General features: G+C 38.6%; 1 long non-coding RNA gene across 1 annotated transcript in view; it reads right to left on the bottom strand.

Annotated features, from left to right (window-relative positions):
* Window positions 1-16,662, bottom strand: part of LOC141467157 (uncharacterized) — a 192,422-nt gene that overhangs the window by 14,851 nt on the left and 160,909 nt on the right. The gene's annotated exons all lie outside the window — the stretch shown is intronic.

Below are 16,662 nucleotides of genomic sequence, written 5' to 3'. Positions count from 1 at the left end.
AGTACTTGGCCTCAGTGTCACACAAGGGCAGTTATTACCACAAGCTAATTATACACTGTGGCTGGGGGATGGGAAATATTTTTTTTTTTTTTCATGACTTTCCAAAGATCAGCTTTTACTTTCAGGCAGTATTTCTTTACCCTGATGTGATGATAGGAGAGGGAGGATTCAAGTTCCTCATTGACCCCTACTATTATTTTGCAAATATTTATCCTGTCACCTTCTGCTTTGTTTCCCTCCTTTATTTCTGAAGTCTCCCATTCATTACCTGTTACTAGCATTTTTATTGCTGTGTGGCCTTGGCTTTGCAGGGTCTCTGCACTAAGCATAAGTGTTTAAGAAAGCAATGTCTTGCTCTAAACCAACACACAAACAGGTGAGGGAGCAAGAAGCAATACACTCATTAAGGAGCGGTTGTGCTAGAAACATAGCAGGCACATGTGTGGATGTGTGCCCGAGAGTGGGATGTCCTCCTAGAGAGACAGCATCCGTTTTACACTGCCTCTGATGACATCCCTCAGCACAGACGCCTCCATGTGCTGTGTTGTTGTGCTCTGTGTCCTGAGGCTTGAGCAGAGGAGCTGGTGGGTGGCAGGGATTGACGGGGAGTCGGCAGAGCTGCAAGGTCAGTTGGGAATCTCTTGTAGCCCAGAGGCAAGTTGCCACACAAACCTTGGGGACAGCAAGCCTGTTGCGAGCCACTCCCTCGCTGGGGGAAATGGGTCCTCAGGAAGAGGAGGGAGATCTGCCATGGGCAAACTCCTGGGGGAGGAAGAGGCAGGAGGAGAGTACTGTGCGGTTCACTGACTGTATGGGGAGTGTGGGAGGGGGGAATCTGGTAGTAAATAGAAACAGATGGGCAAGTTCACAGGAGAAGAGGTAGAAGAAGAAAACAAGGCTTTCTTTGGGAGGATGGTGGGAACAAAGGCTGGGAAGCTCAGAGAAGGTGAAACATCCTCCATTTTAAGATGAAAGATTTGCCCCTAAGACGAAAAATCCAGGAAGGATGGGTCTGTCATCAGCCCCTTGAAGACATTACATGTTAATGAAGTAGAAACAAATGCATGCTTAATCTTCCACTAAGGTGATAGTAGGTACACTAATATTTTTACTAGTGGTTTATGCATGTCTGATCTCAGTGTTTTGATGGTACTTTCTCACCACGTTCATCCCAGACTCAGCCACATTCTGCCACACCCTGAACAAAGCAAATAGCACTGACTTGCCAGCAATAGAGAATGGTCTAAATGCTGTAGCCTCAGTAACAATGAAGTATATATCAATGAATTTTAGGAAACTCCAAGTGAAGAGTCTACATAAAATTGTGGCAGCAGTATCTCTGGCTGTTATTGAATGGAGAATCAATTCCCACAGAATCATTTACCGTAAAGAATGCTACAACACAAATCTTCTCAAATTATTCTTAAAATTTAATTCAGCTAGGGCAGATCTGCATATAAATTTCCATGAAAGTGATTAAAGGGGCACTTATGCGTATTCTCCCTATGTTGTTGGATATCTGTGTATGTACAACTATTTTGCCATAGAAATCTCTTCTATTGATTTTTCTTAAATTATTTCATTACTATAATCAGTTATCTTTACTGCATAATGGAGGCCAAAGAGGGACTTGGACCAAATTAGTAACGTAAATACTAAAATAAAAGCCTATATCATTAATTTGGGGCACTGTGGCATGTAGAAAATTAACCTAAAAGAAAACTTATTCCTGCTCATGTGCAGTTGCTATAGGACTGATACTACTGATCCAGAGCAGACCTCCAAGTGATTGAATTATCTGTTCTTCAAAACTGCAAGTCTACCACAAGTTGATTGCTCCTCTTGCAGGCTCTCCCCATCTCTGTATGAGTGAAGAGAGAAAAGAAGATATAGCTGGATATGCTATTAGGGGTAATGTTCAAACAAGAAAGTAATGTACAAATATTACTTTAAATCCCATCCCATCAAGAAACTGCTGAGACCTCTAATTCTCATGATGACACCTTTGGGAGCTGTAGGGCATCTTGAAAACATTGCTGCATGTCACAGTAAGTCTCTAACAGCATGTGAATGAAAGAGTTGTATTGCAAGAATATCACAAGAAATAATCCACATAGTTGATCATTTCCATTTCCATTTAACAAACAATTTGTTTCCCAGATAAAATTGTTGCTGTGGAGATTCCATAAGCTTAAATTTGGGATGATACAGTAATTTTAGAGATGAATTTCAAACATCAGCCAAGAGAACTCACTGGAATACTGAAACATAAATATATCTGCATGGAAATCGGGAAATAGGGAATTAGTCTTAACTGGCACTGTATTTAAAAACACAAAACAAAAATTGTAAAACTTTATATAAATATAGACACTTTTACCTAGGATGCAGGAGACTAATCAAGTTTCTTGTGATGAAAATTTTCTTTTTATTATCATTATTGTCTGTTATTTGCATTGTGATATGCCTTCAGGCTCTGAACTAGAAGCCAGGTTCCATTATAATGGATATTGAGCATGTAATGAAAAGACAGCCTCCCCCTCCAAAGTGTTCTTGAGATAAATTTATGTCTATGTTGCAGTCAGAAGACAGAAGTGACTGCATGCAGCATGGAGATACTGGAGTCAGTTTTAAGTTAGGCAGTTTGGTAACCTAGCCCGAGGAACACAGGCTTACTGGGGGCTAATTACCCTTCCTCCTTGGCAGGTTTTGCAAAGGTGACAGGGAAAAAAGCAAAAGTGAATATTGAGGGGAAGAAAAAAGTCTAAAGAGCAGGGAAAGTTTGTAATGTCATCAGATTTTGCATGTAAACAAATAGCTCAGCATTACATAATGGGTAGAGGGAAGGGAAGGCTAGAGGTAAATATAGCATTTGGAGTTACACCCAGTCTAATGGCAAAATCCCTGCTGGAGGGAAGCTGTGCAAATTAGCCTGCCATCTTCGCTGTGCACAGGATGCTTCTGGTGGAGGAACACGCAGCTAGCATCCCTCGATGCCACTAGGGATTAATTGAGCATAATGTCTTCTGGAAAGTAACAGCATTTTCTTGGAAAGCAACAAGGGAAAACTGATAGTTTTGCTGTGTAACTGAGTTTCATAATGAAATGTTGCCAGACGGTGAATCCTTGTTGCCTCATTACTCTTCAACTTTTATTAAAAAAAAAAGCTTTTTAATTGTATTACTTAATTGTTTAATTTGGGGATCTTACTGCTCAATTCCATACCAGATCTATATTTGGACTCTTCTAGATGAGACACATATTACTTAGAAGTCGGGAATATGAAAGTTAAGGTTGCATGGACTATTTTCCTGCCTTTCCACAAACATCTTGTGACGCAGTCTAATTATATTGCCCATTACTGGTTCTCTGTTTTGACATTTTGCAGATCCTCAAATAAAACACTTAACCTGCGACACTGGTGTGTCATAAGTCCAAAGCCACGACATGATGTCGTTCTGTAGTTCTTTTCAAGATCCAAACATCAGAGGATGGTTGAATAAAACTTAGGAAATTTTTAAGGTAGAGAGCTGGAATCTTAAATAGTCTTAGGAAAAAGTTTGTGGCTAAACAGTTAAAAAATAGAATTTTCAAATCCATGTGAATGGTAACTCATTTTCAAATGTTTATACATGTCTTATTTGACAATGGGTAATTTTAGAGTTAAGTACACATAAACAGTATTTCCTAAATGTAAGTTGTTGGCCTTTTGAATTTGACTGCTAGAATAAGAAGTTTCAACAAGTTTTAATTGTGCTTGGTTTGGGTTTTTTTTTGGATTTTTTTTTTTTTTTTAAATGGAGGAAAGTGTCCACTCAAACTGTTATTTGAACTTATAATTTAACTTAAACATTGGAGTCATCACATCTGGAAATGAGATGAAGCATGGAGAATTCAGCCCTGCTTCAAAAGATGAAGGGTGTCTTAAAATAATGAGCTATAAAGAAAACGGAGATGCATATTTAAATCAACTGTTCTGTTTATCAGTACTTACTCTTCTACTAGATTTCCTTGTGATTTCTGTTGTGAAGCTTTTGAGTTAGGCAACCCTGACTAGTGTACCTTTCACAGGACTGGGCACTCCCAAGCTGTGACATACTTCACAAGGAAAATATATGTGGGTAAGAGGAACAAAAATGATAGTACAACAAGCCCTCCAGGAAAATTCTGGGTGAACACATCAGGTGAAATTTTAGTGCCACTGACACAGATGAAAACCCTGCTGTTGCATTTCATGAGTCTAGAAGTTCATATGGGAATATCTCAGTGTATGCTGGTGCCTAAGAAATGACAGCCTTGTTGTTCCAGGTAAAGCTCAGCTGTCTGTTCTGTATCTCCTTCAGTATCGACACCACTGCTGACTTTAAAATGCATTCATCCAGCAATTGTTCTCAGGCTTCCTACAAAATTGCCTGGCTTGAGTCCTTCTGATATCACTTGGTGAAGTGAAGGGGACGGGAAAGAGAGAAACAAAGAAAAGGCAGTTTTGATAAGAAAAGCAATTCACTATTAATATCTATATCCATTTCTTCTCGTGTATCCAAGTAAAATCTGAAAATTTTCTTCATATTCACTGGAACTAATTTACCTGTCTCAAAGTTCTTTTACAATTAATATAGATTTCCATAGCCTAGCTTAACCAATCCTAGTTACTAGCATGGTACTTATGCCTTGGTTTTCCATTAATTGCTACCATCTTTCATTAAATAAGCAAAGGTGTAACCTTTCTACATCAATAGAAATATTTCTGTAGTTGTACTATGAGACTGTAGAAGTCAATTGGACCTAAAACAATAGTTTCCTCAAAGAAATTTCTTTCTTTTTTTTTGTAAATTAATAATGGGTTGAGTGGCATGTATTTCTGATATAAGAAATACTTAAACATATAGAGCACAGGGGTTGATCATAATGAGGAACTTTTCAAGTCTGTTTACTGTACTGTTTCTGAGTGTCTTACAACAAGTAATTAAACCATTGGCCTTACAACATCCTTTTATATGAAGTGTCCTCAGTGAACAAAATTACATTTATTTTTTAGTGTTTCTCAGATGCATTAATTCTCTCCTATCAATCTTGCTCAGTATTAGCATTTTTGTAGTTCCTAGTATTCCCAGTCATGGACACAGCTGTGATAGATGGAGTAGAAAATGCAGAACAAAATACAGAAACTCATTCTGCAAAAGCTTGAAAGCAATACAGAAATTCACTCTCCCTGAGCTTGAAAGCTAAGCATAAGATAGGCAACAACAGTCAAAGAGCAGCAGATAATTGAGGGCATAACAGAAGCAGGCAACATTGGTCGGAATGGTAGGTACTGTGCTTAAGGGCCTGAAGAGTAACTATAAATTGCTGTATATGTACCAACGGACTGCTCAAGGTAAACAAATGTGATTTCAGTAATAACCGATATTTGAATAGAAAATAACTAACAAGTATGTGAGCTTTATAAAGCTCTAATTCCATAAAGAGTTCAGGTGATCCCATGACAGACAGCTCAGCTTTGTACAGACAGCCTCCCTTATGGACACCAGCACCCTCACTGAACCTAATGGAAATTACCTGGAATCTGTCCAGGCATCCTTTCTTTTTTTTTTTTTTTTCCTTTTTCTGTTATTAGAGCCGCTCAATGGAATTACAGCCTTTTGTACTCGCACACTTTCCTCTTATTTACGTGTAATACCAACTCTACTCCACTACTTACTACACATGCTTCCTTTGACACCAGACTTTCTGTACCTAGGGCTCTTAAAAACTTCACGCTAGTAAGCTCATATCTCCCAAGCCTTGACGATTCAGACAAAGAGTCTATTATGACTCTTCTCTCTTCTGTGTTTGGTGGACTCACTATTCTATATGAAGTCATACCTAAACTACAGGGCTTTTTCACAGGGGTTGGATGTTGAACAGAGCATCCCATAAATTATGCAGTGCCTCTTTTTAGAAACTTGAAGAGGAGAGCTCTGTGAAACATTTATAAGGGGACCTTGTATGATAGAAAACCTGCATTGTAGGAGATTTCAGGCAACTCTGAGATTTGTGAACATCTCTGAGAAGTTTGCACATCAGCATGCAAGGTTCAGGCAAGCTTTCAGCAGTGTGTAAGAAGGTTCCCGGTTGCCTGGCAAGTTTGTAGGAAACCTCAGTCCTGAGAGGATGTCTCTCAAGCAACATGCAAATAAGTTTCTCTCTACTCCTTGGCCATCCCTGGTGGGGAGAGAGTTTCAAACATATCTATCAAGCTGTTTTTTTGCAGTAGGATAGAAATGGAATTCCTGAGTTTTGTCCATGCTGTCTGACTTCTGGCACCTGACAATTAATGGAGGAAGACAGTGTCTCTTCAGGGGTGATCTGAAGCAGTAGCCATTAACAACACAAACAGCTTAAGGAGACAAATCTCCTGAATAAGTATGTGACTAAATTTGGATAGTGTTAATACCTCATACCATAAGTTTCAGACTTTCCCATGGAAATAGTGATAATAAACTCTTGCCCCCTGTTCCTCATGGCGGTTACATGAAATGTTAAAATACTAGGTGGGGGGTGGCAGAGAATGGGAGAGAGCTCTGTGTTAATTAACTAGCATGTCTATGAGAGCTGTGCCTGGAGGTCACCACCAGGACTGGCAACTCAGTGTGCAGAGCACTGTACAAACACGTAGGAAGAAATAGCTGTCAGCCCAAAGAATCTGCCACCCAAATAGACAAGGAAGATGAGAAGAACAGAGAAATGTGGAAGGGTATGTTATTTCTGAGATTTTTCTTCAGTCGTCTAATCCCATAGTCAGTAAATCCTGAGGAAAAAACCCCAACAACCCTTTCATTCAGCGAGAACCCTCAGCAGACACCCTTCGGTGCAACCTTCCAAAATTTTTTCCAACTTCCGGCAGGCAGCAGACTCTTTTAATGAGAGGATGTTGACTACCTCATCTAAGTTCCCAGACCACAGAGTTACCAGTTAGCCTGGCGGAAGTTGTAATTCTGACATCAGTGCTACCACTGATTACCATTTCACAGGTAGCAAAGAAGCCTAAATTGCCAATAATAGTTGTGAAAGAGTTAGTGAATGAAGAGTAGAAGGCAGGCAGAGAGATGCAGTGAGGAATTATACAAACTATAAATTGCCTAATTTCGTCATTTTACATATTCCTTTTCTGCTAAAAGTGAGATATTATACAAAACAGGCCAAAATGAGATATCCAAATTGACTTAATCTGTGGTAAAATAGTAGGTGCACAGGAATTAATAGTACAGTAATCAAAATAAAACATCTTAAAATAAAAAATATGAATTAAAAGGCTTTTAGCTTTTGAGAAAGGGAATCCCATTGTATAATTAGATCATGAACTAAGGCCTTTCACCGCTGCAAATTCATACTGTGCACTATTTAAGTGCCACCTCTTGATTCTCCTACTGCAGCTTCTAATAACAAACCCTGTTCTGCTTTTCTTTGTGCAAACCCAATCACATCACATCAAATTATACAACTAATTAACACAAACTCCTTAAAAAATTGCATATTATTTTGGCAAGCCAAATTAACGTCAGTCCCCTGAAACCATGTTTAGTAATTCCCACTGACTGTAGTAACGCCTACTACTGAGAGAAGGGCTAATCAACTACAGGCTCTCCTGCTGATGAGCTGAACCAAGTAACCAGATGTTTCTGCCTCCTAGGCTAATGAAAATGTCATGCATGTTTTTCTCTCCACCTAGATGAAGAACTAATTCCACCATGGCCATGGTCTAGGTAGCTCTCGTTTGTCCAGTGCTAGTTAATCCTGAGCAGGCCGGTACAGCCTTGCTAAAGGAGCTCTGGTTTGAGCCAACTAACCCAGCCCGCCAAGGCAGACTGCTTCTGGGGCTTTCTCATGCAGGGTATGGAAAACAAGGGGAAAGCTGATGAACATCACTGTGGCAAAAAAAAATATTTCCATCATATTGTACTGTATATAAAAGCTGGGCAAAGTATGTTTTTTGTGTATTGGTAAGAGGTCCCATCGGCATTAAATTACTTAATGAGATGTCTATTGCAATTAAAAGAGGCATAACATTTATATTAACGTTTTAAAGCTTGCTTATTTCAGGAGTGTCAGTTTACATGATTCTAAATAGGCAATAATGAACATGATGAAGTATTCCGTATTAAAACTGAGTACTGTGTAACTGTCTAGTAAAATCTTAATATTAAACTATACCGTATAACTTACAGGGCAGTATAAAAGCTTCCCATTTAGATTTATCCCATCTTGAATCTCAAATAATGGACTTATGATTAAATATGAATACAAATGAAAAAAATGCATTTGCATGTAATCTTACAAAATACATTTACATGATACATTTATTTAAAAAGCTTACAGTATACTTTGATGGATGATACAGTCATTTTCAGAAACAGTAAGCCATAATTTAAAGATACTGTGTAATTATTTAACGGCAATATTTTCTAAGTTCAGCTGACTTGTACCTCTCATGCTAGATGCTAGTGCTAGATTAAAAAACAGTGTATGGGTAGGCCCTACTATCCCAGATGCTTACCTGGTGCAGAAAAAAGAAATGTGGTACATTTAAAATGCTACTTAAGGAGGAAAGGAATTAGGTCTATTCATACAGCTTTGGTTTGAGAAATGCAGTGAATGTGTTACTCTCAGACCCCACCCCCAGCAGCTAAGTATATTCTTTATTTTGTTTTTCAATAAATCTGCAGTAGTATATATAGCCTGTAAGCAGAAGATAGTCTTTTTATATTTTAAATTTCCTTAACATGCTCATCGCTGTATTAACATCTGTTCTGGAACTCCCACCACCACAGCAAGGAGGCATCAATTAACATCAGTTTGGAAGTGACAGATATTCAGTCAAGGAGGAATAAAACTCTACAGCAATTTTTGCCAGCAAATCTCATCATGTGTGCAAAGATGCAGTCTACTGGTAGCACCAGTTCAATATTTGAGGGGATGGATCACTGAAAGAATGAGGTTTGCCTCTCATGAAAGGAGACATGCATGAACTCTTAATTCTAAATTCAAAGATAAGGCCACTGAACTGAGAGTGACCTGGCTCTGGTCCCAGAAAGTTGTGTTTCACTGGATTTAGTTTCTACAGCAGAAAAATCTTGCAGTGTGAGAGGCAGTCTTTCAGACAGCTAGACCCACTTGCCAGTGAAAGAAATACTGAAATATTGAAATTTATCCAGGACAGTGTGTGTTGCTAGAGCAGACCATGGGCTACTTGACACCCAGTTATCCCATATCACTTAATAGGCAAACTAGTAGTTACTAGAACAGTAGAGTTTTCTGGCTGGATTTCAGAACTGGCTCTAAGAACAGTGGGGTTGACAAATTCTGCTATTTGATCATCGAAAAGGTACCGTGTTGAGCAAAGATCCATGTCTAAGGAGGGAGAGAACAGCTTTGGGCCATCTTGGCAACTGTACAGTTCTTCCAGGAGCCTCCTTTTCTTTTCGCATGCTACAACTTTACAAACTAGAGTATCATTGGGAAATTAGTGGAAAATTAAGAGTCAAAAATAATGTATGCACCGTTAGAGTTTTGCCTTCCTTGACAAACAAGAAATAAATTCTTAAAAAGCAAAGAGAGGGAGAGACAGAGGAGTGAAACTAAACAAAAAGCAGGTTTTTTGGAAGACAAATGAATGTTTCAGTTGGAAACTAATTAGAGATTTTAGAACTATGGAAATTTTCAGTGAAAATGTTTCCTTTTCAAAAAGGAAACTGCTGATCTTCTTTTAATGAGTAAAAGGTTACTTTTATAAGGTATTTTCTATTGATCTTATCAACATCTCTGTGATGGAATGACAAGAATCAAACAAACATTGCTGAACTGTGAAGAACTTTGGCTTAGGTCCAATAATTTGGGGGCCAAGAGCAGCTGTCATGAAGAGTGAGGGACTTTTATAGGAGAGCCAATGGTTCCATGAAATACACTAATAGTAGTGATTCCAGAGGTGAAGGCAATTTTTCAATACAAAAGAAGGAATCAGAATAAAGGAAAAAAAAAAAAATATACAGATAGAGAGTGAGAAAGAGGAACAGTCTAATATTATTAGACAGTTTTGGAAACATGGGAAATTAAATATGTATTTGGAGGGTGTATAATTGAATATTCTTCATTGTCTAGTGGATTCCACAAAATGAAGGAGATTTTGTTTCCTTACAGAAGCATTTCCCTGTACACTGGTTTGTGCGAAAAAGAAAGAGAGAAAAATCACTTTGAGCAGTTCAAATTAAAAGCAATAATCCTGGACAAAAGGCTCCTGTGAAAATCACAGGATCACACCAACAGAACTTTGGCCCATGCACTTTTTAGTCAGCAAAGGGTCATTGGAGCCTCATGTATCCTGGTCCGCAGTCCTTGATTTTCAGTTTGTGTAAGGTTAGAGAAGGAATAACAAAATTTGGTCCTAAGCACATCCATGAGAACCAGGTTTATCTTGGCACAGCCGTGTTCTGAATAGAACCTTCAATTGCTGCAGTATGTAACAGTCATGCGATCATGTTCCCATGGGGCTTTTGGATAAAGTCTGGAGAAAAAATGCAGATGTTCCATCCCACTGCAGAACTGGGAATGAAATCAGACTTCTGAGCTATAGGTGTTCTCTCAGCTGTTGCTATCTTCTCTCTGACCAACATTCTGTCATTCACCAGTTTCATAAACTTTTCTGTGAGGCTACTTGCCTGGGCAGTAAAAATAGAAAAAGGCCTATTCACATCAAAAATAATATAGAGGAAGGACAACAGCCGAGAAAAACAGTTCTTGGAGAAAGACAAAAACGATCTAGGATATCTGTTACTCCCTGAAAAGTCTTACAAGTTTGTCCATCGTGCTAAGTGTCTTCTAGCATGAAGGAATCCTGCGGCATTCAGGATCACAGGAATGTTAAGTTGTATCACACTGGAAGTCCATTTGGTCCACTGTCCTGTGAACAGTGATCAAAGCCACACACTTCAAAGGAAGGTGCAACGAAGTATGAACAAGACACTTACGGAAATATCCAGCTTTTGATTCTTCTTTCTTACTCCAGACAACCAGTGAATGGCTTATGCTTTGTAGCTAGAGAATTTCTGCCTCTTCTAGCTTTTTTTTTTTTCTTAGTATCATTGTGTACCTTCTTTTCATACACAAAAATCTTTCCATTTCATTTCAATAAAATTGAGATAAAATGTAATCTTATTGCATGAATTTCTCCCCATTTTATCAGTATTGTGTGATTAACTTTCCATATTCATATTCACCTATCTTAGTGGATAAAATACACTTTTTGGCAGTCTAGTAGCCTTTGAAAGACTTAGGTGAACAAGTTATAACAATCTGTTCAAAGAATTTCGTCCCCTTTGCTCTTTGCAATGCAAAAGCTTCAAAGGTCAGTTCAGATAGACTTTGCACACTGTGGAGGTGTTCATTATTTAAACTCATAGATACACTTCTCATGCAGGGAAATTTTAGCATATGAGCAGCTTTTAAGATATATTTTCTGTGTATGTATTTTTATTCCTTAATAATTGAGCAAGACGATGAAGACTCTGCTGGAGAAGATAGTTGCTGGGAAGGGATCATCAGTCTCCTGAGAGAGCCTGGAAGTATTTTGACAGACTTGAAACGACACAGTAGGGTAATTCCTTCCCTTTCTCCAGCTACTCCAAGGATAATAAGGTGTGTTGGATTTCTTCACGGAGGAAGAAAAATCTTTCTGCTTTAGGCACATCAGCTCCACTAAACTTTTTGGAGGAAAATATTTCCTCCTTCTGTGCTTGCACTGCAGCTGAGGAAAAAAAAAACCCAAATAATATTTCCCTGACAAAGCCTTCAGACCATCTTTCTGGAGAGTTTTTATTTGATTGCAAGAATACAAGAAAGTCTAAGTATTAAATGCAACTGAATTTAAAAATTGTTTTCAATTTTGTGGATGGCATTGACAGCATACAGTGTTTTTGTTAAAAGGGGATAAGACCACATAGCTATTACTTGTGCACCACTGGAATGTTGAATTTTTTGAGCAGACTGAGATAAGATTTGTTAGGGATTTGCAAATTTTTAAAAAGAAGTATGTAATCCGACAGTGATTACTGATTTCTTTATGACCTATGATTGGGGCTTGCAAAAGAACTATATTCACCCCTTTGAGTTTAGCAGATGTATCAAGTGTGAACAAGGGCACAAATCAAATGCCATGGAAGAAGTCAGATTTCGGACTGGGGAGTATACCATAAAAATAATAACAAAGGGAATTGAAAAGGCACTGAAATAAAAGACTGTGATCCAGTTTAGATCCACACATAGTAATGCATTATTGAGCAGTTATTTCTCCCAGTTAATCATTAAATGCGCTCCTATGCTCTTAAAAACTAATGTGAGGAACACTTCTTGGACAGAGAAGAAAAGTACACACAATGGATATTTGAGTAAGAAGCATGCGAACCAACAAAATAACAGCTCTCTGTTCTGTATAGCTCTATATTTCTTTACAACTAGGTTGTTTCATTACTAATTCCAGAGCATTAGCATGTATTGTGTTATTCTGTACAGCTTGTTGTACAGAAACAATTCAATAAATGAAAAGTCTGAATTCTAAGTATTATTATTATTTTTGTTCAGATTTGCTTTGTGGTGCAAGATTCTTTTGATTGCTTCAGACCTACAACAATCCCCTGTTGTTTATCATAAATAACAAGTTGTTTTATTTCTCCAGGCTTGCAAGTTTCATTTTCTTCTGTTGCTATAATTTCTATTCATTTTTAACATGAACACATTTTCCTACAGAAGTGGTCTTATATCTAACTGTACCTTGTGATTTGTTGGCTGTGAAAAGCATTCTAGTTGATGAGAAAAGGGTGAAAATCATTCCACCCCCTCACCAGAGTGAACTGAACTTTCTAAGGATCTATTTTTGCCCCTTTTTGAAAGGGGATAGGTAATGCCCTCATTTCTGACTACCCACTTGCTAGATATCTTTCTATACTGAATTTGGAAGCAAGTTATTGGTGGTGCCATTAATTTTATTTCCCACTGAATTCTTAGTGTATCAGCTTGATCCAGCACTGCCACAAAAGAATGTTGTTTTTGTACAAGAAGCGCTGTTTGAAACAGCATAGTCGGTGTTGATTTGCCCAGGACCACCGGTTTTGCAAAATCTTTGAAAACTGTACAGTCTTTCCTCTGAACTGATCTTTTCTGTTATGGGTGAGTAGAGGGAATTATGGCCTCCAAGATAATAACTTATCTCATATTTATATCTATCTTTCTTTCCTAGTAAGAGCTTTGCATGTTTTCCATAATGAAGGTTGAATAACAGGGTTGTCTGACACCAATACTGTAATTTTTAACTGTGGTCTTTTAGCCACTTTTTTCACAATCAGAGCCCTTTAGAGCTCATAGTCGGGGATTTGCTGGTTTTATGAAAACAGACAGGCTGGATCGTGCTGGTTGTCTGTCCGCTCTGCCACTCTGCACTAGCACAAGACAGTACACGTGGTTTACTTCAATGAACTCCTACTCCCACAGTTGCCCAGTGTCCCCCCCTGCAATCTTTAACAAAGATGTAATCAGTCATTTTGGTCTTCATTCAACTGGGAAAAATGTGCTAAGAGATACTATAAGGTGACCAAAGCTTGTCTTGCTGTCTAACAAACTGATAAATCTGCATAACCAATTTATACAGTTTTTCTAACTGTACAGTAAAATGAGGTACAGCTAATAGCATGCCTCTGATAAGAGTCTATTGACATTTTAACTGCTGAAGACCCATTTTAAACCTGCAGAATCTAAATCTGCTGGGGGCAGGGGAGCTGTAGTGTTACATCTGCCATTTCTTGCAGTCAGGAATCCCTTTTCCAGAACTGCAGGGGCAGCCGCATCTGACAGGCAAGGGTTTCCCACTGATGGGGCAAATCCATCAAATAACTGAGTGCTTCCCATTGAAGGCACACAGTTTCTTCAGGAGCTCAAAGGAAGCTCTCAGCATTTCACATGTCATAGTAAACACTTCCACCACATCCCCAGATGGCCTTTCCCCAACTCATACTCCTGTACTTTTATTTTTTTTGAACATCTATCCTCTTTTGCCTTTTTTCCCTACAAGACAAATACATTTTAGTCTTCACCACATTATGAATGTGCAGGCAAGCAAGCAAGCAAGGAAACATTACTGGTCTTCTTGCATACTCAACAAACCCCATTTCCTTGACCATGTCCCTTTGAAATATGTATAATGGCTGTCTCGTATTCCTCTTTTTCCAATTACTTCTTTAGCACTTCCTGTTCCACCAGTCTTAAAAAAATCTTAAATATATGAGCTTTAATGCATACAGAGTACTTTTACTGGCTCATGAGGGCAAATGCAACACTATTTGGGAATGTTGCAAACAATGACTTGTCTTTCTGGGTAGTAGCATCCTAGACAGAAGTTAAAAACTTGAATTTGAAGCTGACCTTTTCTGTGAGAAGGCAAAAATGGTCATTAAACTGAATGTTGTACCATTTTTCTGCGTCATGTGAAGTTAAAGAAACAAACTTTCCTCTAAGAAAAACATATTAAATTGTAATGCTACTTAATCCAACTTCCCCTGCTGCACACAAAAGAAAAACTACTGCCACCCACGCTTCTGCAGGATATTTTATAAAGGATCTCCCCCCTTAAAACAAGGAACATTTTTATCCTTTTTTCTTGATTCCCCTGCTTACATCTGGCATGACCTCTCATGGATCCCAGGATGTAGATCTAGCTGAGCCATTTAGAGAGAAATATATCAAATTCAAGTACCTCTTCTTCTGGACAAACCATATCTTTAAATCAACTCCTGAAGAAGTTGCAACCTTTTTCCTCCATCACATGCAATAAGATCGTAGTTTCATATTATACCATTTTTCCCAAACAAGCACAATACCCAGTCATGAGCTTGAAAACTGCAGTCTTTGAATCACGTGTTCCTTTCCTAAACTTTTTCCCTTTCCCAGCTTCTTTAAGTAGGCCATATTTTGTCTCCAGTCTTACTAGATTTCAGGGGCCACCATTGATATTCTTTTGATAAAAAAAGGAGGTTTTTTTGTTTCTGGGCTTCTCTGCTTCAGTGTTTGGAGGAGGAGCTTTCAGGTCAGAAAACTCATCTTGTTTAAAGCAGAAAGCTGCCACTTGGTGATGTAATCCCTGCATCTGCTTTGGTGGTGGTGGTGGGAAGGGGTTGGCTGTGGAGCAGAGTGTACCTGTGTGCTCAACAGTCAGTCCCCGCTTTATCTGTGCTAATGCTGTTGTTCTGGAGAGGCAAAAGGGAAGGAGTTCGAAAAGTTATCACAATACTTTTACAATGGGTCTTTTGTAACCCATTGAAGTAGCATGTACAAACCACAGGATAGTAGGGATACTGTATTGTAGCTTTACTACAGCTGGTGAGACTTACTCTGCCTGTAAGAGTTTTGCTGGTTTTAGCATCAGTCCAGGACCATATAATTCCTCAGAAATGTGAGGTTAAGAATAGACAAATAGAAAAATAGGGTGGTGAGTTACAAGTAGAGTATGTTTAGAGCTTGACTTTAGCTGACATTATACATCCTTGCCCTTTTACTACATATTGCTCATGAGGCCTGAATAATATTTCAGCTATATATTGTAGATGTTGCACAAAACTTCTGCCATGTGGACACATGCACACTCTTCCCCCTTGCCCCCAGCCCATGCACAGGGATGTTTACAAAGGAAATGCCCTAGTTGTTCATGTCTTACAACAATCCCCACATGGAAATCTACAGGGCAGAAAAATCTTGTCCATATTAGTGGATAGTTAAGGCTAGCTTAGCTTGGATATTTTTGATGCACTCGCAACTATGGGATATAAGGCATGATCTGCTTTGTTTTGGGTCTGGTCTAGCTCCTTTGAAATGGCAAAATTTGTGCTAAATTAGGTGATGCATGTTCATAGGAAGAGGAAGTTGTATAGGCATTTTGCAAAAACACATATATATATATACGTTCTATATTGTAAAATGTCACTTAAATATTCTCTATTCCATCACTTGAAGCAGTTTTCTTCACAAATCTTGAGAAATTCCTCCTCATAAGTTAAAAATAAAACTGGTGTGAATTGTGCTTTTCTAAAGACAAAATAGAAGCTAAAAAACATGTTGCAAGGGTGTACGTGTGTGTGTGTGTACGCGCATGTGTGCGTGTGTGTGTTCATATTTTTAAAAGAACTTTATTTTTATGCCTCCTTTATCTCAGCAGTGTCCAGCATGGGATGAAAACATTGTCATATGCACATAAGACACAGGGAAAATGCATCCAACTGGCCAGCATTTTCTCAGCTGTTACAGATTTAAGAGCATTAGCTCCACAACATTTCCAGTTTCTCAAAACCTGAAAACTAGAGAGTGAGAACTATGCACGGGAGAAAATCTCTTTTCATCACACTGGGATTATTTTTCTATCCCAGGTGCTCGAGCCTGGGCTTTCTCTTAGTCTAATTGATAACCGGCAGGCTCCTCCCCATAACCCGCTGACTTTTGTGCGTTCCCTTCCCGGGCGACTACTGTTTCACTGTTCTACCTCATTCACTTATGGTTGACCTGGAGCTCCTGGGTTAAGCTTCCCCACTGGTATTCAACCTTGGACCTTATTATTGTTCTACTTGTCTGACCTCCGATACACTAAATTCT

Source organism: Numenius arquata, chromosome 1, assembly GCF_964106895.1.
Source record: "Numenius arquata chromosome 1, bNumArq3.hap1.1, whole genome shotgun sequence".
Lineage (NCBI taxonomy): Eukaryota > Metazoa > Chordata > Aves > Charadriiformes > Scolopacidae > Numenius > Numenius arquata.
The sequence above is the reverse complement of the archived record's forward strand: the minus strand, read 5'-3'. Positions and strand labels throughout refer to the sequence as shown.